Below are 5352 nucleotides of genomic sequence, written 5' to 3' on the forward strand. Positions count from 1 at the left end.
TGTGTGCCACCGCAGCTGGCTAATGTTTGTGTTTTTAGTAGAGATGGGGTTTCACCGTGTTGGCCAGGCTAGTCTTCAACCCCTGACCTCCAGTGATCCACCCGCCTCAGCCTCCCAAAATTCTGGGATTATAGGCATGAGCCACTGTGCCCAGCTGCAGTATATTTCTTAATGCAATCAAGAAACAATACTGAATGTAAAATGCAGTTTTTGAGATGCTGGGCAAGGGAGATCTTTCTCTTTATCAATTTCTACAGATAAGTGCAGCCCATTCTCCTTTTGGGCCGAAACCCTCTCCTCGCTCTCTTCTGCTATTGGAGGAGGAATAATATTAGAAATTACACAATGGTTTTATTGATTTGTTCCCATGAAAAACATGGTTTACAAAGTGTATTCCATGGACTACCCGTGCCAGAATTAGCAATTCTGGTCAAAATGCAGACACCTGGAGCTCACCCAATCTACTGACACTCTCTAGGAGCAAGCCCAGGAATCTCTATTTTAAGTAAATTTTCTGAGTAATTCTAAAACACAGTGAAGTTTGAAAACCTCTACCTAAACCAGGGAGCCCAAATTCAATTGCTCACAGGTGCCAGAAAGTGAAAGTGTGTAGGTATTAGTCAGCTACCGCTGGGTAAGAAACCACCCCAAGCTTAGTGGCTTAAAATAAGTGTTTGGTATTGCTCACAAGGCTACAAATCAACTAAGTGGTTTTGCTGCTCTGGGTCAAACCCAGCTGATCTTGCTCCACTCAGCTGGCCGATCAGCTGAAGGCTGGCTGAGCTAGAGTAGCCTGGCTGGCAGCTGGGACACCAGAGTTGACAGAGTTGACAAGGACCATCAGTCTCTTGTTATCCAACAGGCTGCCTCAGGCTTGTTCTCAGGTGGCTGAGCAGGGTTTCAGGAATGCAAATAGACACACATGAGGCTCAGAACTGGCATGCCATCATTTTCTTACCATTCTGTGAGCCAAAGCAAGTGGCAAGGCCTTGACAAGTCAACGAGTGGGAAAGAAGCCTCCACCTCTTGGTGGAAGGAGCTGCATCACATTGCAAGGGGTGTGGGGCACTGGAAGGGGGAGAATGAGGAGGCTGAATTATGCTAACCTCTACCTCTGTTATCACATGACATCCTCCCCTATGTATCTCTCTATGCCTTCTCTACTTGTAAGGACACCAGTTATTGGATTTGGGACCCTCTCTAAATTCAGGATGATTTCATCTGAAGATTCTTAACTAATTATACCTCCAAAGACTCTATTTCCAAATAAGGTCTTGTTCTGACATTCTGAGGACACTAGGAGGTTGCATAGTGTCCTCCCAAAATTCACCCAGAATTTTGGGAAGACCACTGTGCAATCTACTCCAGAGACTTAAATAAAACGAGAAAGTTATTTTGCTCCCGTAATAAGAAATCCAGCAAGAGAGGGCCATTGGCATGGTGGCCCAGTGCCCCAGGGTGTCTGAGCTGACCTGTCTGACATTCCCCTGGGCCTTTACCTAATGGCTGCTCTGGCTCCAGCTGTCATGTCCACAGGAAGGAGGTGGGGGAAGGACAGTGTCTGCTGTCTGTGACGCTTTGTATCAGAAAAGCAAACTTTTTCCAAGAAACCTCATGTTAGATTTGTCCTCAAATCTTGTTGATTAGAGCTGGTTATAAGGCCACCCAGACTGGAAGAGAGTCTGAGAAATTGAGACACAGGATGAGACACAGAATGATCATGAATGACCTAAACCAATCGTGAGTATTGTTTGTGCTGGACTTATGACCATGTTGAAAGAAACTGGGTCTGTTAGTAGAGAAGCAGGAAGTGGATCTCATATCAAGCCAATGTCCGCCACCCGCAATCTCATCTGAATTCAGTCCGTACGAGTCTGTTTCTGAGAGCCTGCAAAGACCCTATTTCTAAATAAGGTCTTGTTCTGAGGTTCTGGGTGAATGTGAATTTTGGGAGGACACTTTTTGGCCTACCACAGAGACTTGAATGTTCTGATGAAATCCAGTTTTCAACCTTGACTAGAGCAGCCCCACCAAGAGAATACAGCCCACAAGAAATGCCTCTTCTTCCCAACTACTCTAGAGCAGGATTGTCAACCAGAGCTGACTGTGTCTCCCAGGGGACACGTGGCCATGTCTGGAGACACTTTGGATTGTCACAACTGGGGTAGTTGCTGGGCCCTGGTGTCAAGCACACACAGATGACAAATTCCATCTCTGAGTGAGGGCCCAAAGAAGCTCCCAGCTCAACAAATGGAGATGTGTGTGATGTACACATGTGTGCAGGGTACCAGTGGGAGACAGGGCAAGGGAACCCAGAGGTGTTGCCAGACTGATCCTAGAAGATGCAGAGTATTAGCTAACAGAGGAAGCACATTCCAGGATGAGAAATGGCCAGAGACACAGCCCTGAGGACAGAAATTCCCCAGGGCTCTTAGTGGCCAGGGCCCGAGCATGGCAGCAGAAATCCAATGTGAGGCTGTTGGCCAAGGCCAGGCACAGGAAGGGTGTGCCATGTGACAGCCCTTTTTGGGGTACCATTAAAAGATGTACCCTCAAGAGGGGTATGGTCTGACATGCGTTTTAAGAAAAGTTCACTTTGCCTTAACAGATGGAATTATGAGAGGGCATGATTGAAGATGGAGGTAAAGGTTAGGGGGATGGCCTATTGAGATAAATGGAAAATCAGTAATGGGCACAGTATTAGGTGTGGAAAGGATTGTTTAGGAGAAAATAAATTAGGGTCAGTCATGGTTGCTGTAAGAAACGATCTCAAATCAGGGTGGCATGACATGTTAAGAGTTTATTTCTTATTCACTTCCCAGTCCACCGCATGAAGCCTGGGGTATGGGGAAGGAGAACTCTGCTCCACACAGTCATTCAGGGATCCTGGCTCTTTCATGCAGAAGTTCTGCTGTTCCCTTGGGCCCTGGAGTTTTCAGCTAGTTCTCTGCAGAGGGCCAGCAAAGGGGTGAGGGGAAGAAATAGGATGGAACATACTGCAGGAGGTTTAGGGTCCAGGTCTGGGGGTGGCCAGCACATCACTCACACGCATGTCTTGGTGGTCAGAACTCAGATATGTGGCCCCATCTAACGTGAGGGAGGCTGGAATATATAGTCCAGCTGAGAGCCCCAAACACAAAGGAACTGGGTCTGGCAAACACACCACACTGACTTTGCCACAACATGTATAGGAGGTAAAATCTTTGGGGTTCTGTAATTGATTCAATGTGGAGGAAGGAGAGAGGAAAGATCAGAGAGCTTCCAGGTTTCCACCAAGGAGGTCGGAACAGGATGCCTTAGATCGTGAACACAGGAGCCACTGCCTGAGCAGGTAAGATGGTGCGTTCGTTTTAAAATCGCTGTGTAGCTTACCACTCACTGCCTGTTTTAATATGTGTCCTGCATTCTGTTTACTGGAGAAATGTTTCCTTTTCTTTATTTTTTTAAATGAATATAATTTACAATGTAAAAGGTCAAATAACATGAAAGTGAAACAGAAAAACCCTCACTTTTCAATATTCCTTTCTCATCTAATGAAGACCCCTTCCCTTCTCTATTTCTCCTGGCTCCCTGCCTTGGGCCTAAAGCAGCAACAAGAAGCTTTCCTGGGTGTTTACATTACAACACACCAGACTGCAGGCACCGCCACCCCAGACACTGCCTGCAGCTAAAGTCACCAAGTTTTCCATGCCCCCTAACTGAGGTCATTGGCAGTCCAGCACCAAGCCTCACTGGCACCGAGGGCAATGGGTTAGTAAGCATGGCTCCACACAAGTAAGCACTTCTAGGAAATGGAAAGAAACCCAGACCATCCATCTCAGGGGATGTTTGCTGGGTTTTCTCTCTGTTTTAAGAGTCTTTCAACAGGGCATATTCTCAAATTTAGATTTCTGTTTTTGTTAAGAACAGGGGCTGTGGAACCAATTTACCTGACTTTGCCGTCATTCTGCCATTTCCTAGCTGTGTGGCCTCAGGCAAACTGATTAAACTTGCTGGCCTCAGAATGGGGAAAATCGTTGTAACTCATGCTTGGGATTATGTGAAGATGAAAAGCAGGCATGGCCATGAAGTGCTTACAAGAGTGACCGGTGCGGCATACCTATTCTGTGCGTCCTACCTGTCCACTGTTACTTCTCCGTGATTCTTAAAGGAGCCGGAGTTTTCTTTCAGTCTTCTGCTTCTCCTGTTATTCCTCTAACTGAAGAAAGAGTCAGTCCATGGCTTCTGCTCCACGCCTTCTGCTCTTGGTTTGGGCTCCAACTTCCCCATTAATGGAAGAGAATGGCTCTCCTGCTCCCGCTCTAATGAGCTAATTAATTTTTCTATTTCTCTAATCATTCTCTATTCCCTGCCAAACCCTCTGGGTGTCTGTTTTGTTCTATTGTTCAAGCCCGGACTTTGAGGATAGGGTAGGGGCATCGCTAGTCCCCATAATTGCTAATCCAGGCACTTGAGTCATTATCTTCTATACATGACACTTAACCAGAGGGAAGCGCAGCCTCGTGGGCATCAGAAAGGAAACCACCCACAGACTTGTGCGCCTTCATCGCAGGCCAGGACTGACTTCCCCCATGGTAAGAAAGTGAAGACTTGGAGATTTGTAAGTCAAGTGATCAAGGTCAAATTGACATACTCTAGAAGATTACATGCCATGTGGAACAGTACCTGGCAGGGGACCCATTGGGCCAGGGGTTCAGTTAGGAGGCTATGGCAGTCCCGCAGGAGATTCTGGAGGTGGGGGTTGAATGGGGAGCAGCATGGATTTGAATGCAGCATGGATTTTGAAGTAGAGCCAGCCATGAGGACTGAGTGGGGAGGGAGGTGAAGAGTGAACAAAGCATCCGTTTGGGTCGGTGGCCTCAGCCATGGATGAAAGTCTCATTTCCTGAGATGGGGGCCACTGGGTGGAGCAGGAAGCATCCCTCTTTAGGAAACGCTAGGTTGGAGACGTCCCTCCTACATCCCCAGAAGACAGTTGGACACAGAGGCTTGCATTTAGAAGAGAAACCAGTCTGGAAAGGTCCGTCAGGGAGCAAGCCCTGCCTGGCTGGCATGTAGCAGAGCTGCATGGGGTGAGCTCACCAGGGCGGGGACGGGTGTGGCAAGCACAGAGAAGCAGGGTAGGAGCAGCCTGAGGGTGTGGGGGGAGGTGGATGGGTTAGTGGGCTTGTCATTTGTCTTTGAGAATTCGCTGCATGGCATTTTAAACCCGTTTAAATTTCTGAGTAGGTTTGAGGTATGTGTTGTAAGTTTTCAAGGCCCTATTCAATAAAATATCTGGGTAATTACTACACTCAGGAAACTGGCGCAAGTCCACTGAGGCCTAAAAATAGCAAGTTTACAGACCTGTGG

The sequence above is a fragment of the Chlorocebus sabaeus genome, chromosome 4 (assembly GCF_047675955.1).
Source record: "Chlorocebus sabaeus isolate Y175 chromosome 4, mChlSab1.0.hap1, whole genome shotgun sequence".
NCBI classification, from domain to species: Eukaryota; Metazoa; Chordata; class Mammalia; order Primates; family Cercopithecidae; genus Chlorocebus; species Chlorocebus sabaeus.